This window comes from Amblyomma mixtum, chromosome 1, assembly GCF_055824585.1.
Source record: "Amblyomma mixtum isolate Tamu chromosome 1, ASM5582458v1, whole genome shotgun sequence".
In the NCBI taxonomy this organism is placed as follows: Eukaryota; Metazoa; Arthropoda; class Arachnida; order Ixodida; family Ixodidae; genus Amblyomma; species Amblyomma mixtum.
In genome coordinates this window covers 77,136,662-77,155,211 of record NC_143012.1, presented here as the reverse complement: position 1 = coordinate 77,155,211, position 18,550 = coordinate 77,136,662, and the positions used below count along the sequence as shown (strand labels likewise).

The 18,550-nt window shown below is 45.0% G+C and overlaps 1 long non-coding RNA gene across 1 annotated transcript; it reads left to right on the top strand.

Moving 5' to 3' along the window:
• The first annotated feature begins 111 nt into the window (after positions 1 to 111).
• LOC149366837 (uncharacterized) lies at positions 112 to 11,587 on the top strand. The gene is made up of 3 exons (XR_016286906.1): positions 112 to 949; positions 1,010 to 1,174; positions 11,416 to 11,587. It is a non-coding gene; the product is annotated as an uncharacterized LOC149366837 (long non-coding RNA).
• The last annotated feature ends 6,963 nt before the right edge of the window (positions 11,588 to 18,550 follow it).

Sequence of the window (18,550 nt, the reverse complement as noted above, 5' to 3'; positions counted from 1 at the left end):
GGGGGGGGGGGGGCGGGGGTTATAATTGCCTTGCGGCATGAGCATTCGCAATGAGTTCAGCTCAGGTGGACGCGCGCTCCTTTGAGAAACGATACGAAGGGTTAAGCCACTACCATCCATACATCCGCCCGCCCACAACCGTGCCGCGCGTGTCTGCTTGGGCTCTGTGGCTGTTGAATACGATATCTGCTGCTTGCGTTTTTCTGGTGCTTCTTTAGTAAATAGTTCGTGTACTCGCTAAATGGGCGCTTCGAGATAACAGTACACCATTCAGCATTCACTACGCGAGCTCGAACTTTCCGCAGCACTGCGCCGATCACGACGACTGCGCACCTTAGTACCTCGTACTATGCTACTTAAAACGTAGTCATTTACAAACAGTTTGCTCGGTTGCTTGAGATAAAACGCAAGCTGCGCTCTACGTATGTTAAATAATTCCCCTGTGACCTAGTAGTGTGACATTTGAGGGGGTGGCAGGTGCAAGGTTATTCACTACCGGTCGGCCGGATCAACTGCAGTGCTAGGACAGTCTCTTGACACCACTCGATGGAGGGCCTCTTTTGCTCTTAAGAGGCATTTACACTGTGTTCTTGGGCTGCATTTGACTAAAACGGTGCAATGTTTATGTATTGTAGATAATCCAGCACTTGTAAATGCCTATGCTGATTTTTAGGGCCTTTATATGTGGTTGACGCTTATTTGTATACACTCCAAAGCATTTCACCACGCATTGTTGGGAAAAATAAGAGCCTGAGCAAGCGCAGAAATGACTTATTTATGCTTATACTCTCCTGCATGCTTATTTGTAACTGGTTTAAAGTTGCAGCTTTCACATGGTGCTACTTCAGTAGACAATTCTTATACGCATTTAACTCCCTCTTATGCCAGGGATCTGCCAGTGATGACGACATCGGGGACATGCCATGTTCTCCTTTCATCATTGCAAAAGGTATAACTCTGTGGTACCGCACTCGGGCGAGCATTCCTGATTTAAAACTTGTTTGTGCAGGAGGCAGTTTCCTTACTGCGAGGCGCTTCACCATATGCATCGACACCCTGCCAGTGATGCACGCAGCCAACCATGCCAGTCTTTCAAGGTCATGTTTTTGGTGCACTTTGCTTTAAATGTTGTGTACCCCAAGGAAACAAGCCTCTGCCTGGAGTTCACACAGCAGTAAGTACCTATCTCACTTGTTAACTGAGTTGTGATAACCTTTCTTGTTTTGGTTTTGCCACTTCTCAAATACGCAGTGATAATAAAAGTTATAGGTACATACCACTTTATCATAAGACCTTTTTATGAAAATGCTAACAAAGTGCAAAAGCAATATTTAAAAAAGTAAGAAAATGTTTGCTGAACCCAGGCAACGAATCAGCTATGGAATGAAATTTTGCTGCTGCTGCTGCTTGGTTAATGCAGCTGGTAAAATAGCGCTCTGAAAAAATCTGTGGAAAGGAAAGACAGGTAAAACTATTTTTTGTAGAGTTGATCTTCAAACACTTCTTCACAGATTATGGCTATACTACCTGCATTGCATGGCGCCCAGTCACTAATATGAAAGGGTTGGATGGGGTACATGGTACTATATTGCTTCTGAGATTATGTAGCAGTATATGGCTATTTTGGTGGAAGTCATACACATTGCTTGCTCATAGGGGTCATAGATACTTGTCCAGAGGAGCACAGCACCTGGGGGAGAGGGTTTACTGAAGAGTGCATATGTGCATGCAATGCCAGTAACCCTTTTGTGGCCATGTAACCATCCATTGTTTATGGATAGATTTGAATGTGTCGCCATGCAGATTTGATGGATTTGACGTCGTAGATGGTACTTCGCAGAAATTGTCAGCATTCTTTCGCTATTAGTAGGTACGAGGACTTGTGTTCATGTAACTGCGATGAACTTTGTGATGGTTTGATCGCATTTACACTATGGCTGCTGGAGCTTCTTTGATCTTGAGCTCTGGCAGCTGATGTGGTTCTGGCGTTATTTGGAGGGTATGCTATATTTTGTATTTTGTTTTTGTATTTTGTGGTGCTTAATCGGTGTTCGGATAGGATAATTGATGAGGATTTAAATATTTGTCCAATGTCTGGTGCTTTTCATTGCTGTATTATGTAGAAATACATTTGTCTTGTAACCTAAGCCAATTTTTAATACTCTGCACTTTAAAATAAAAATTTGAAATATGAACACACTTATAGTGGAGACAACTTATGCTCAGAAGAATAAAGGTTATGTTAACCATTTGTGTTAGAGAAATAGAACAGAAAAAGCAAAGATAGCTTCATAAGTCGCATTGAAGCTGGACTTTCTTCAAGAAGAAATCAGCTGCTTCAAATAAGAGCAAATCTATTTTGATTGCAGCTTTTGAAGTTTCAGTATATAGTTTTTTGCTGTGAATAGATCACGTATACTGTACATTACCATTGGCCACTGTGTTTTCCCGTCTGTTCAGTATTCAGAGGATTTTGACTTAAATAGTCGGGGAAACCATGGAAAAGTCAGGGAACTGGAAGAAAGTAGCTTGCTTGACACCCTAGTTTAGTGGCGGGTCATGCATGGTGTTTGTACTTATGTCAGTCAACATGACTGGAATTATGGTGTAAGTGTACAAGCCTTTGCAACCACAGTGCTTCATTTTTGCAGCCAACGTTATGAGCACACTAAGTCAATGAGGCTTCCTTGTTCACGTTAGCAGTCATTTTGTGAGTTCTGTCAAAAAATAATCTTCTTTAGCTCCAGCATTTTTTGGAATTGCATTCATCTGCTAAGTCTTTTGTTTATATAACTCACAATGGGGTTATTGAATAGAGCAGTGAAATTTTTGTATGGTGTGCTCTCACTACTGACTGCGAGAGGAGGCTGTGGCTAAAGGTACGCCGGATGGACCCGGTGCATTTCCTCCCCTTAGTACGTTGGGTAGACCCGGAGCATTTTTTTTTCCAAATACATCGGACAAATCGGACTTTTTCAAAGTCCGGCCATTTGATTCTTGCCTGGCAGTCTGCTCGATTTACTCTCATAGTTCTCCTTTGAATTCTATGAGGATTAGTCATACCTTGGGCTCAAGAATGTTTACTCACTGCCTGGAATGAGCCAATTGGTGTTTGGCGCACATAGTCTGAGAGCTCCATGCAATGAACTGCTTGATCGCATGACAAACACCATGTTATCCGGTTGCACCGTTCACCACATGTCGTTTGATTAGGGTGTGTGAACTGCAAAATTATTCCTGGCTATTTCCATGCAGCATGGTGCACATGTGTGCTTTTCTGTTGTGCGCTGAAGTCCGCTATGTGAACTTGAAGGTTTGTTTACTTGCGACGATCCGCTGTCCCTCAGTCGAAGCTGAGTGCGTGTGCAGGATCAGTGCTCCAAATACACGTGTGGTGTGTGGCATTGGCTGAGAGGGGCCCATTGGCTCATGCTAAGCTCGAACCACTCAATATGTGCAAATTTCCGCCTGAAAGACCAAGCAGCGAGCTAGGCACTTTTTTTGTATTCCCCTCAGAAATGTCAATGTTGGCCCGGAAGTGGTCTGTACATGCTTCCTGCTTTGTGGTTGCTCCTCCACAATGTTCTTGTGTATTGTGGTGGAGTATCTCTTCAAGTCACCTAGGTCAACGCTGTAAATAAATTCCCCATACTATTGCTTTTGCATGGCTGTGAGGCATAATATAAATATTTTAAAGATGAATATTATATCAGGCCGCCGCGGTGGCTCAGTGGTTATGGTGCTCGGCTGCTGACCCGAAAGACGTGGGTTCGATCCCGGCCGCGGCGGCTGGAATTTCTTTGGAGGAGAAATTCTAGAGGCCCGTGTACTGTGCGATGTCAGTGCACGTTAAAGAACCCCAGGTGGTCGAAATTTCCGGAGCCCTCCACTACGGCGTCTCTCATAGCCTTAGTCGCTTTGGGACGTTAAACCCCGTGAACCAACCCAACCAACCAATATTATATCTGGTGATAAAAAAGAGCTAGCATTATGTTTCTTATGTAATACGGTTAGGTGCATCTAGGAATATGCGTGCTGTGCAGAGCATAGGTGCTCGATCTAGCAAGCATTCTGCTGCGCTTCAGTGCTGGTGATAACTTGCTTAAATTATGAGCAGAGCTGACAGATTACAAGACCAGTGCGAAAGCACCAAGCCGCTGGTGCACGCCGCGTAGCTTGCTGCTTATATATGTGAACTGGTGCGAGCGATGGTAGTGCTATATATATGCACGTGCAACCGGGTGTGAAGACATATATCGGGGATTTTTTGGGAGAGCTGGGCTTGTTTTACTTCATCTGAATGACAGCCGGCGATATAAGAATGGGAAAACTTCCATTTGAAACTCCTCACAAGTCACAATATGTGGCATGCAACTTGCAAATGCTTCGCAGAGAAGAGTGTTGCACGCAGCAGTAGTGCACTGGCTGGCAGCATCCACTATCATGTTGGATGAGATTTAGCCATGGGCCGGCAGCTACATCCTTCATACGCTCAGTGAGAATGAACAGTCTGTGAGGTGTATCTTTAGACACTGCAGCGAAAGAAAAGCGGAAATTAGAAAAGCGGAGAGTTTAGCTAGGCTTGTGTTGGATACATTGTGCTGCGGGAAGGACGAAAGAAGAAAAATATGGAAAAAATTCTTTTTACACTATATGATATATGCAGATTCCTCCAGAGATGCGGAAAAGAGGGAAGTGTGCTTGGTATGCGTCCAATGTCTCATAAACAATGGCCAAGGGCAGATCTCTGAATGACCTGCAACTTTTCATTTCCAGCAGTTTGTAGCTTTCATGCCAGTGCCCTTGCATGGAGTGAAGGACCCCATATTTAACTAAGTTATCAGTGATGACAGTTACCAAACAACGCTTTGCCAGTAGCTTCCCAGTCTGTGTGCACAGGCGTATACGGTAGCAGAACAGTCCCTCAAAATACACAGTGATTCATTCACAAGTACCACCTTAAGATGTGTCCCAGCCTCTCAGTAAGTGTAACCCCTGCAACATTGCGACATGGCCAGGTAATTTTGGCAGTATCACGTTGCCTCAGGGACGACCTTACCGCACCTTGTGTGAGCCCTTGCTGAGGCCCATACTTGCAAAGCCTCTCATTATTTCCTTTTGTTTATATTACCTTTTTACATTGCAATTTTTTTTCGGTATTTTTCAGAGGGAAGCCTAATTGTAAAACAAAATTGTGCTTTACAGTACATTACCGCAAGCTGTGCCCTTAGATGGCTGTAGCCTGAAGGGATACTGCAAACCAATAGCGGCACCCGGAAGTCGCCACCACAATGCCACCGAAGGTCACGGACCACCGACTTTGCAAGCAGATAGTACGGTTTAAAATATAGAAAAGCAAAGAGGCTGGCCACTGAAAGACGAGTTTAGTTACATGAACTGAAAATGCTGACACCTTCAGCTCCTCTTCTAAAAGTGCAGGCATAAGCAAAGCATAGATATTATATGTCTGATTAAAATTTCTTTAATAAATCAACCAGTCCAAGGGACATAAATAGATTGGGCATCAAAGTGACACAAGTAGTATAGTTATTCAAAGAGAAGTGGCAGCAACAAGATCCCAGTAATGAAAGGACTGATAAAGTGCTTATTTGGTAAGAAACAGTCGCATAGAGTGAGCTCCCGACTTATCCAAGAGATCCAGTTGTCGCTGTTGCAGTGCCCCAGAAGCACTTGCACTTGCGTTACGGGGAAAAAAAAACAATACTTATTAGATGGCGCAGCATGATGCACTTTTCACCAAGGTATCTTTGCCACCATAGTACACATTCCTTTTCCAGTACTCATGAAATTGCTAGCCAGAAGGGAGGCATCAGAGGCAAAAAAGCACTCACTTCAGTCATTTCATTTTCTGTGAAATGCTTGATCACATTCTTCACAATCACGTGAAATATTTTATTCTAATTTGTTTTGCTGCAGTAGTGATCTACCACATCTGGCACACACCTAAGTGCTCTTTTATGACTTTGTCGTATTAACCAAGAAGCTCAGGTAATCGCAGAAAGTTTTCATTGTTTACAGTGAAAAGCTAGAGCAACACTTTCTGTTGGGCAAAGAGCTGCACAGAAGGCGGCAACGTGGATGCTGAACTGCCAACTTTTATATCAGAAGAAACGGGGACAGCTATTTGTACACCTTCCTAGCCGTCAGATACACGACGAAAAAAGCTAGGCAAGGTCCATTTGATATGAAAGCTTGTATCACGGAACACCAAAATAAAACAAAAACATTCGACAAGGAGATTTTTTTAGGCGGAAAAGACAGGGAATGGGCCAGCAAGAATTTGCGCAGCTGTATCTATGAAGCAGCAAAAATCCAAAGGTTGCGAAGAATGGCCAACAAGAAACATGCCAAAAACCACGATGAAAACAAGTGAGAAAATAAGACATGCTCTTGAAGATTACAAGTGATAGAAGAGATAAAGAGCTCAGAGGGCAGCAAGTAACAGGCCAAAAAGCTAAAAAGTTAAGTGATAAAATTTGACAATGAGGGGAAAGACGAAGTGTAAACACAGGAGCAAGTGGTGAAGGCAAAAAATTAAAAAAAATACTGCTGAAGGCCCAGGATACACATGATGAGACAAGTGTTGTGTAGCTAAAACCAGACATTGGATGGCAGGTAGGCTAGTTCTTTTTCTGATAATAAGTAATGCTGCCATCTTGGCATTCACTGTCGGAACTGTAAAATTTTGGAAACAGGACGTTTATCCGAATTTCAAAGAATGGAATTCATAGCGAAGAACAAAAACTCACTGGCTTGTAAAATCATAAAAGCAGGCAAGGTACTGGCAGTGAGGGACCAGTGCATAAGGAAACCTTCAGTTTCATTATTTGAAAAAGTTCCAGCCTATTTGTCATGCAATACCAGATTTTAGATATGCGACACTTGTCTCACCATGTGCACCCTCGGCCATCAGTCGTATTTTTTATTTTTTGCCTGCACCACTTCTGGTTTTACATTTGGTCTTTGACCTCATTGTCACTTTTGCGACTTTAATCTTTTTAGCCTTTTGCCCTGTTATTCATTGGCCTGTGACGTTTTTATCACCTTTATTGGTTTTAGCTTTCAAGACCATGTCTTGAAAGCTGGTTTCTTCCATGTTCCTTGTTGGCCATTCTTCACTAACTTTGCTTTTCTGCTGTGTCCTAGAAACAGCTGTGCAGATGCTTACTGGCGTATTCCCTCTGTTTTTTCAGACTAAAAAAACCACTTGTCACATTGTGTCGAGGTATCTCCTCATATGGTTTCACCTTTTTTTTGCCATGTGTGCTGACAGGAAACTGTACAAAAGTTGATCATTCAGTGCTTCAGTCCATGTGGTCCTCCTTCTGTGTAGTCTGTTGTCATTTTTTTTTTGCCCTGGTTCCTCACAGATTGCAAAAAGCCAGTCTGAACAGCCATGAAATATCGTATATGCTTTTTATCTTGATGAGGTGCTCTAAGACATTCTTGAAGAGTTTCTTTGCTTGTGCCATGATGAGTTCATGCTCCTTGTCAGTGCATTTGCTATGCTTCATTCTTAGACTTGCCTCTGTGCAAGCTTGGTATGGTGCGAAGTGATTTGTCAAATATTCCAGGCTTCTAAGAATCTGTGCCATGTGCCTCCAGTTATTTTATCCAGTTGCCGCTGGTGATTACATGGGATCCCTGTCAAAGAGCTTGCATCAGAAACAGAATACTCTGTCTTAATAAGTTAAATATCCAGCGTCCACTGAAGACTGTTGTTTTTGAGGTGTCTGAGAAACCTTGTTTAGGATATATGGTAATGCTCACCTAGGAGAAATTGATTAAAAGGAAAGGATTCCCACTGGAAAATATTAAATAACAGCCATGTTGAACCTCATTTCTTAGATGAAAAATATCCAAGGAATACATGGTTCTAATGTACCCCACCCCCCTCCTTCAAATCCCCCCCCTTCCAGTTGCACCCATGAATCTGCCCCTGCAATAACCACTAAAATGTCTTGAATGGTTGTAATATTCAGTCACGGACGGGACCGGCCGGATTTACTTTGGTGTTATCGTAGTCAACATGTGTTATGTTGGTGAACATATCCGTGAAGCAGCAGAGAATTGGTATCCAGATTTTTAAGTTTTGCGTCACTTTCCTAGAACCATGAGTACACTCCACCTGTCCCACTTTTCATGCAATCTCTCTTCTCTGGGTCGCTGTGTTTGACGATACTGGCCTTCCCAGGGCATTTCCGCTTCTTTTGAAACCATTATTTAGCTCATGAAGCTGATGTTTTAGTGTTGCCTGCTCCGCTTTTAATAGTGACTACAAAAAAGCCAGCATAACAAAATTTTGATAGCGTTAAATTGGGTGACAGGAAAATTGAAACCTTTTTCCAGTTGGATATGTAGAACTATGGGCTCACAGTAACTATGGGCTCACAGTCCAAAATCCTGTGAGTCTCAAAGATGATGATTAGCAAAAAGCCCAGTCTACATTTAGGTCTGTAATTAACGCCTAAAATCAAGCAGTGCTGCTATGCAGCACTGGGTGCCTAAAAGAAGAACTAGCTATAATGAAATTCTCACAGAGCAGAACATGCAAAAGGGAGAGAAATGGTGCACACATTATTTCCTACCACCATTAAATGCAATACAACTTGACACAGTCAGATGTGTTCCGATTTAGATAATGCACAGGGCGTGCTGAAGGCAGTATTAAGTTCAAAGATAGAAAGAATCTGCACAACTGAGACGGGACAAGGGCTAAGCAGTGAACTGAAAAAGCTCTCTAAGCACAACTGTACTCCCCTACCCCTTTCCCTTCTGCCGCAGCAGAGCTTACAGGTGGAAAGAATGTCATTTAGATGGTCCTGCCAGCAACAAACGACACCTGAAACTATGCCGCGTCTGTAAGGTGCATGCACCCTTTGCAACACTCTACAGTAGCGAGTTATGCACTCATTTTGGCATGCTTCAGGCATACATATTGTCTCCCTCATTCTGAAGAGCTCTGGAAATGTCTCTTTTGAAGGTCAAGGGACAGAGGGAAGGTGGGTAGAGGATGGGAGGATGTAGCATAACACCCACAGGGCAACTCAGCATCCCCATTTTGGTGACGTCTTGTGCGATTGCACCGGTCACCCTCCCCTAAGGCTGGCATTGCTCCCACTTGTCGGAGACAGGTTCACTGCTAATGGGAAGTTTGGGTTTTTTCTCTTTTGTATTTTGATTTGCATTCATTTGAGCTTCATATTGTGACTATAGCTGGATACAACTGAAGAATGCAGCAGCAAATGCCCCTATGGTGTTGAATGATTCTGACGACTTCATGGTTAATTCCCATGCACTTGCTAATCCATCACACCAGCTGGCAAAGGGAAAGGATAAACCACAAATTAGCCAAAATAACCACAACATCGTAATGGTTGGTTGGTGCCGTCGACTGGAAGACTTCCTTTTTGCGGTATTTGAGCCTACAGTCTTGAATTTTATACTATGCAAGATAACCCATGCATACAGCATTGCATATTGTTGTGGCATATACCTCGCTATGTGTGCCTCAATAAACTGGCTCCTCAGTCAATTACGTGAGGATTGCTGATGAGAGATACAGCATTGTTATTGCTGCATTTGACATGAAGCTTTCTTGATGGGTGCGCTGTAAGCCGCACATATTTCTTCCAAAGTGCATCTGTAGGGGGGAATTTATATGTGGAAAAAGTGAGGAGCCCAGGATGCTGTACAGACACGCTCAGCTGTGTTGACTAGCTTCTCGGACTGCTATGCGCGATAGTGAAAGTACCTTTTCCTTGCAGCCCAGTTCAAACTGAGCATAAGCCAGGATACTGAAAAAGGCTGTTAGTACTTGCATTGTTGAGGCCTGCATGTGAGCCGTACTAGCGGCGTATGGGGAAAATGCTACAGCACTGAATATGTGCGACTTCCAATGCTCAACGAAAAGTTTTATTCGAAGCTATTGCTTAATTTTGTTTTGATTCTGCCTACAAAGAATATTTTGTGTGCATTCTGCATTTGTCTTTAGCTGGGTTATTGCTTGAGGTTGTGGTCAGAAAAGTTTTTTACTCAGGGCAGCAGGCACTTTGCACTATTCTTGGACAGTGGAAGCTGAGTGCAGATTTAAGAGGGTAACGTCACATTCACGTAACAGCTTGCTCTGCAGCACTAGACCTCATTTTAGACTTGCGTATCACTAGTTGGGCATTAGTAATACAAACAAGCCTCTGCTCAGTTCTGTTAATTCTATCTTCACTAAAATGTGCATATCCCTCGTCATGCATCTGAATCTCTGTAAAGACAAAGCACGTCAATATGTGCTGCAAACTTACTTATTACCTGTCAAAAGATTTTTGCTTACAGCTGTACTTTCGGGTGACACAGAATAGGAATGCTGATGATTCGCCCTGTGTATACATAGACATTGCTACTCTGGTGTCAGAGAGCGCTTTGAAGGAACATTGAATGGAAACTGAAGTTGGCCTTTGTCGAGAGGCTACTGTCTGATTGCAAGGAGACTGAAATGGTGCTTTTACAAGCTACATAAAATGAAGAAACGAAGTGCAGGTGTTGTCATCATTGCCTCATTTTCTAAGTAGACTGCAATCTACTGACACGTCAGATTTCTGGGTGCAGATAACAAGGCCCTAAGCAGCCCCGCAACTAACTTCAAAATGTGGTCATGAAGTCCTTTTCGGCGTATACATCAGAATTTGAAGTTAGTGACCGGCAAATTTCTAAATGTAGTTTTCTCAGCAATAAATGCATTTTTTCGCTGCCACATTGACGTCAACAAAATGGTTTGATTCGGTTTATTGGGGGTTAACGTCCCAAAGCGTATTACGCCATGAAGGACGCCGTAGTGAAGGGCTCCGGAAATTTCGACCACCTGGGGTTCTTTAACGTGCACTGAATTCGCACAGCACACGGGCCTCTAGAATTTCGCATTCATCGAAATTCGGCTGCCGCGGCCGATATCAAACCCACGTCTTTCGGGCGAGCAGCCGAGCACCATAACCACTGAGCCACCGCGGCGTGCAACAAATTGGGAAAATGCAGACAGAATGAATTTTTCCCAAGAACAACAGGTTTCATGGAGTTGTTTTTGCATCCCTTTAAAAACTAGTATTGGAGTTCAGTGAGCAGCTTTCACGCAAGTAACAAAACACTATGGTTGTTAAAAACCTTATTAAAGTGAACATTTAGGAAAGGTTTATTTTGGCTTGAAGTCTGGTTTTGTACTGAGTACTAATGACTACTGGATATATTCACTAGTGCACACAATGAAACTGAAATGTGGGCTACAAAGGAATTAAATTTTGGGGTAGGTGGAGGGGTGCAGTCTTCTTGCAATGTTTATTATTTCTTTGAAGACAGTATAGATATGCTCACTGTCCGAGGAGTAACAATGTTCTGTCCTTGTTTCAGGACCATTGCAGCTGTGAATCCTGTCCGGGGAACGAAGGCAGAGCACTCGAAGAAGAACCAACACTGCCCCTCTTCAAAAGTTCCTTCCCTCATCATGCAAGACTGACTTTTAACTGTTCTGAAATTTGACAACTTTTTAAATCAATATTTTCTGTACGCTGTGATAAACCAAACAGCCTGTGGCATGACTTATCATGCAGTAGTCACAAGAGTGGATGTACTATGTATAGAGAATCAATGTTATATGTTTACACTGATAAGTCAATTAGCTTATGGCATGCTTTATGTCCTTTTGCTTCTATCTCACTTCATTTCGTACTAGTGTCAGGCAAGACACAATTTGCTTAACATGCCTTATTTATGCATATACTTGCTGTTACACTTCAGTGGCTGGTTGTATGAATTGTAGCACTACTTTCTATCTTGTCTGTGTTACTTTTTCATTTTAAAGTTATTCTAGTCTCAAGATAAGACGTACTAACTGGAGTGAAAAAATGTTTTGCAGTTAAACTGTGATAAGGCAAACATCCCGTGGCATCCGTTATGTCCTGTTGCTTTCATCTTGCTGCTTGATGCAGCACTAGTCATGAGCAAAGCACATTTTCCCAATACTCTCCTTTTGCGTATTCTTGCCATTAGTTTAGTGACTGGTTGTGTTCATTGTTCAGGTATTATTACTTCGTGTCGTATTCATGGTATTGTATTACTATTTTAGAGTGAATCATGCCATTCTGTATGACAGAAAGGCACAGGTTTCGTTTCTACTTTACTTGCCATTACTGCATATTTTGCATGCTTTTACTGTATGCCTGTAGTGCAGGCAGGGCAACGTAAGTTTCTTTTTTTCTTCGGCCACCCTCCTACCGTTTAACTTAATTCAGTGATGCTGAAAGATATTACTGTATAGTAAAATATCAGCCATGATTGCATTGTTTAACACTGCATATTTTCCAATATTCTTGAATACTCACTTGCCTTTGCTTTTGATTGTTTAAAAGCGGTGAAATATTTTATTCTATTGAAATGTGGCAGCAGTCCTAATGTTCTGTATCTGTTTTTATGTCAGTCATTAAAAGATGATGTGAAAGAAATAAAGTGTGTGAAATGACAGAACATGGAGCTTCACAGAAAATTTCTGAGTCATGAAAAAAAAGCTGTTAAATGACAGAAAATATGGTAAGAGAAAATGGAACATCACAGAATTTTTCTGTTAGCAGCAAATCGAAAAAACCTGCGAAATGACAGAAAAAAGTAAAAACAGATAATTTCTGTCATCCTCACAGACATTTTCTGTTAATTGCCAACAAGAAACCCTGTGAAATGACCGAAAAAGTAAAAACAGAAAACATACAATAACAGAAAATTTCTATCGTCTTAACAGAAATTCTCTTAGTCGAAAACAGAAAAGATCTGTAAAATGACAGAAAAAGTAAAAACCGAAATCATAGCATAACAGAAAATTTCTGGCAGGCCAGCTGCCAGAAAATTTCTGTTTTTTTCAATAAATATTTTTTACAGTGTAGCTCTTTATTTTGTTTACTCCGGGTTAGTTTCCTAATTTTTTTTTAATTGGAGCGATAAGCGGATTATACGCAATCGCCGTGGCTCCATGCTAGCCACATGCAGCATCTACGTACCATACGGTGTTCTGTTCATCGCCGTATCATTCATGAAGGGCCGCTTCCCTGGCTTCCCATCCCTCGCGGTTTCGGTCGGGGTGCATGTTACGAGGGTTTGGTCGAACGCGTAGACTTTGCCGAATTTCTTTCCCTAACGGCAGGCATACTCTATAAACTCCAAGTTCGCATCCGTGCTAATCAAAACTCCCTATGTGAGGCAGTCAGCCGCCGCATAGGACGACGTCGTAAGGAGGTCAAGGAGCTCTATGCCGATCTTCTGGAATGGCCTTGTTGTTTATGGGATTAACATGAGAACTCCTGCTGTCTTAGTGGGTGCTATTCTTAATCGCTCAAAAACATCGACACGCATTCTACGTAATGTGCGGCATCGGTTGATAGTGGTGTCAGGTAGTAATTTAGTTGGAGTTACTATTCGCAGATAAACAAGAGTTGCCTAGCGGTCGGGTCGTCGTTGGAGGCTTGCGTATTTTCTCCGTAAAGACAGTTGGGAGCGACGAGAAGGTACGTGGTCTTTGTGGGGCAGTAGTTCTTAACGAGAATCCTCTTCCTCTTTATCCTCTTTTACTCCCACCTTATGGCGCTGTTCAAGCGTACACCTGAGACGTTAAGACAGATACTGCACTATCTTCCTTTCCTCAATAACCAATTATTATTATTATTCTTAGCGAGAACATCTTTGTTTACGAACTATAGATATTGGCGGCGGCACACTTTGGGCGGAGGGGCTGTTTTGCCTTCTTTATAGTGGACAATATTCAGCTGAGGGTCATAATGCCGCGATGGTTCGAAATCGTTTGAGCTTAAGGGTCCCATGAAGGCGTATTCATCTTCATCTTTTTATGGCGCGTCGGCGAGGTCTCATGACAGGCTGCATCGATAAACTCGGCTGCATTGATAAAATTGATAATTTTTTTTTGAGGAAACGAAATGGCGTATTATCTCTCACAGATCTCGTGGACACCTGAACCGCGCCGTAAGAGAAGGGAGGTAGGTGGAAGTAAAAGAAGAAAGAGCAGAGGTGTCGTAGTGGAGGTCACCGGAATAATTTCGACCACATGGGGATCTTTAACGTGCACTGACATCGCAGAGCACACCGGTGGTGGTGGTGGTGGAAAACATTTATTTACAGATAAACTTCGGGAGGTGAGGTATGAGCTGACCCAAAGGGGGCCAGCCCTCACAAGTACTAGGTGGAGGTCCCTAGTTCGGGACCCCAGTGGCGTCGGCCGCTGCCCGGGCTCGCGCGACCAGGGCCCGTTGGGCCTGCAGGTCAGAGCAGCCGAGCAGGGTCGCCTCCCAGTCCTCCCGGGTTGGGTTGGGGTGAGGGGGGATAGCAGGGTTGGAGGGGCAGGCCCACACCATGTGGTAGATGTACGAAGACTTCTCCGCACAGTGCGGACAGCTGCCAGAGAAAGAAGGGTCAAAGTGTTTTAAAGCTGCCGGGCACAGCAAAGTATTTGTATATAGGCGAAGCAGAAGCCGCTCATCCGCCTTTGAGAGACCTTTACACGGGCGGGGATAAAGACTATGGCCAGATTGATAAAGTAAAGAAATGTCTTTAAACGAGTAAGCTGGAGTGAATTCGAGTTCCTGATCGTCGGGGTCGGAGGGGAATGTCCGGTGAGAGAGCGCGCGGGCGGCGGCGTCAGCTGCCTCATTTCCCTCAAGGCCCATGTGAGCAGGAGCCCAAACGATACGCCGGTGAGCGGGGTCCGCGGTATAGACGCTGTTTTGGAGAATGCGGTAGGCTAGATACGGTACCCAGCCCTGCTCGACGTTCCGACATGCCCCTCGCGAGTCGGTAATAATTGTTTTTGAATTGGAATGAGATGCAGCCAAAGCAATGGCGACCTCCTCCGCGTGTGTTGGTGGTGGTGAAAACTTTTTAATAAACAACAGGAGAGTTTGCAGACCAAAAATGGCCCTTTACATAGGTGGAGTCCTTAGTCCGGGACCCCGCTGGACGAGGCCGCTACTCGCGCCCGTTGGACTAGAGCCCTTTGAGACTCCAGCCCCGAGCAGTTGAGCAGGGCTGCCTCCCATGCTTCTCGGGAAGGGGAAGGATTGGCGGGAAGGGAAGGATTCTTTTGACAGGCCCAAACCATGTGGAAGGTATCGGAAACTTCCCCACAGTGAGGGCAGCGCCCATCAATTTTGGGGTCGAAATGTTTTACTATTGCAGGAGTGTGTTATGTCACGGGCTCGGAAAGTAAGGCCGTTCACTGTTTTGAATTCGTGGACGACTGCGGCCGTGAACCATCCCCCATGGTGGGGGCCGGAGGCATCCACGTAGAATACGCCGGGTTTCGATCCATAGTGGCGGGCCAGGGCTTCCGCCCGTGCAAGGCGCCGGCCATTATGGTCCTCACGGTTCATGTTCGCGGGAAGAGGGCGCACGTGGAGGGCGCATCTCCACTGGGATGGAATACGTACACCGGCGCGTTTTGAGGCGGAAGCCTTTTATGCCTCGTCGTTGTAAGCAGCAATTGTAGACAGAAATGTCACGCTTTTCAATTGGTCGAAATGGTCATGACGTCACAGTGCACGGATTTCAAACGGGGCCAATTGTACTATGGCTAGTAAAGATGCAACCAATTAAAGGGATGGTGTATTGATGCTCCAAGAAAGTGGGACTCAGTTTAGTTAATTAACCAGTTAAGCTAATTAACCATTTTAGTCAGACCAGATAAATTAATAAACCGAGTGGAAAATTGTTCGAGTTGGGGAATCGAACCAAGGTCTCCGCAGCGCGAGACGAACACGCTAATCGCTCCCGTGAGAGCTTGATGGTTTGGAATGAATAAAGCGGCATCTAGTGAATACGGTCTCTTCGCTCACTCCCATATTCCACCCCGTTACGGTGAGGTTCATGTGTCCACCGAGATATGCGAGACAGATACATTTCCTTTCTTCACAAAACATTTTAGCGACGAGCAATTCGTAAAGCCGAACTGGCGGTGGCGTTCTGAGGACTCCCTGGCAGCGTTGCAAGACGCTGTCGCGTCTCACACTCAGAGGCGAAGCTTAACATCTTAACCACACATCAGTGACACGAGCAGCAGCACCGCGCTTAAGGGTTTCGCCTCACAGCACTTTAGGACAACAAAGTGCCGACCTGAATTTTATTGGGAAAGCAATACTACTCGCACTTTCAAACCTTCGCGTGACCCGGCCGCAGTTACGTTTGACCTTTAGCGGAGTCAATATGGGCGACCAACTCGCTTCTTCAGAGAGCCCGGCGGCAGCTACGGTTTGTGTTTGCTGCGCTGCGCTCCTGTGGCGCTACTGCCACTCTGGCGTGATACCAGCTGTAGATTGTTTTCTTTCTCTCAGTCGCAGCAACATAAAAAAGTGTAAAAAAAATAGCGAAGACGCTTTGAGTCGTCGCGCAGCGGCGGCCGGTAGCCACGTGTGGTGGTGGTGAAAATATTTTAATGAAAGTGTTTAGGAGGTTGTAGCGGCGGGTGGAGCTCTCAGTCCGGAGCCCCGTTGGCGTAGGCTGCTGTCCGCGCTCTTTCGATGAGTTCTTATTTACTTGTTTCGTCCGAGCTGGTCAGAGCTGCTTCCCACCCCTCCTGCGTTGGCTGGTTATTGACAATGGCCACCTGATTTAATTGGCAGGCCCATACCATATGGTACAGGTCCGCCTTCTCCCCGCAGAATTGGCAGTGTGAGTGAAATGACTCCGGGTGTATTGCGTGTAGTCTTCGTGGGTTGTTGTAAGTGTTGGTCTGTAGCTTTCAGAGGTTTAGTTCCTCCCCTTTGTCCAGTGTCTTAGCCGGCGGAGGGTAGACCCGACGGGATAAACTTAAGTGCTGAAGTATGTCGTTGTAAGTTAGTAGTGGGGTAGGAGGTTCCACGGCATCCGCAATCGGTGCCCGGGGGAGAAATGCTTTTGCTGAGGCATGTGCGCTGTCGTTCCATGGGATGCCCTGGCGATTTGGTACCCATATTAAGTTTTTGTGTGTGGGTTGGTAGCCACGGGTGTAGCTGTCTTGCAGGATTTTAGCTCCTAAGGGTGCGATCCTGCCTCTGAAGTAATTGCGGTACGCTGTCTGTGAATCTGTAATAATGTATTTCGAGCTAGTATGTGTTGCAGCTAAAGCAATCACCACTTCTTCCGCAGACAGTATGTCCTGGCTAGCCAGTATTAGTCCGTCCATTGTTTTTTTTGGTGCACTACCGCGACGGCCGTCATTCCCTCCTGGGGACCCGCAGCATCAACATAGAACACGCCCTCGCGCACGCCGTAGTGCCTTTTCATAGCTTCGGCTCGTGCTTGTCGTCTTGACTGGTGAAAATCGGGGTACATAATCCTGAGCAGTGGACCTGCCTTGAATTGTCGTCTCCATGAGGCTAAAATGTCGTTTTTAGAGTCTAGCTGTCGGGGGCAATTGATGTTTAAATCAGTGAGGACTTGTCAACCAGTCCGACTTGTAGAAAGCCGTACAACCGGCGCAGTGAGGTGTGCCTCTATTATCTCGTCTATCGTGTTGTGCACTCCCAGTCGTAAGAGCCGGTCCGTCGATATTGCAAGAGGAAGGCCCAGTGCCTTCTTATGGGCTGTTCCGATTATGACGCATAGATTCCTGGTGTCACGCTTCTTGAGGCGGAGGTAGGGTACTTCGTAGACGACGCGGCTTACGACGAAAGCCTGCACCAGTCGCAGGGTATCCTCTTCTCGCATCCCTGATTTCCGCGTTGTTATACTGGCGGTCATCCTGGCGACTTGCTCGCTCGCGAGCCGTAGTGTCTGGAGGGTGAGGAGGTTTTTGCTGTTGTTATTTATGTACAGACCTAGTATCTTGAGGGTCCGAACTTCCTTGATGGACGAGTTGTCACTGCGGATGTTGATGGTGTCCTGATTATTGCGTGTACGGAAGACTATGAGTTCAGACTTTTCGGGAGAGCAGGTTAGTCCACACGCCCGTGCATAATTTTGAACGATTGTTGCCGCTGTTTGTAGTTGTTCTTCAACAATTCCCATACTTCGCGTGGTTGTCCAGATGGTTATATCATCAGCGTACAGGGCGTGGCGTATCCCCTGTACCTGATTGAGAATGGGTGGGTGATTTAGGAGTGCAATGTTGAAGAGAAGTGGGATAGTACTGCCCCTTGCGGAGTGCCTCTCGTGCCCATCTTCACTTGTGTTGTTTGTTTTGTGCCGGTGCTGATGTTTACGGTTCTGTCCATAAGGAAATGACAGATGTATGAGTAAACTCGGCAGCCACGGTTCGTGCTGTGGAGGTTGTTTAGGATCGTGGAGTGCTTGACGATGTACAACGCTCCTTTGAGGTCGAGAATTAGAAGCGCTCGTTCACTGTTTCTGCGTGCGGGATCAATGACTTCGCGTTTGAGTTGCAGAAGCACATCAGTGGGGCACAAGTGTGCCCTGAATCCAAACTGCGTGTGTGGCAGTAGCTCATATTCCTCAAGATAATTGGAGAGACGCGCGTGGGCTGCCCTTTGCATGAGTTCGCCTGCGCACGACGTGA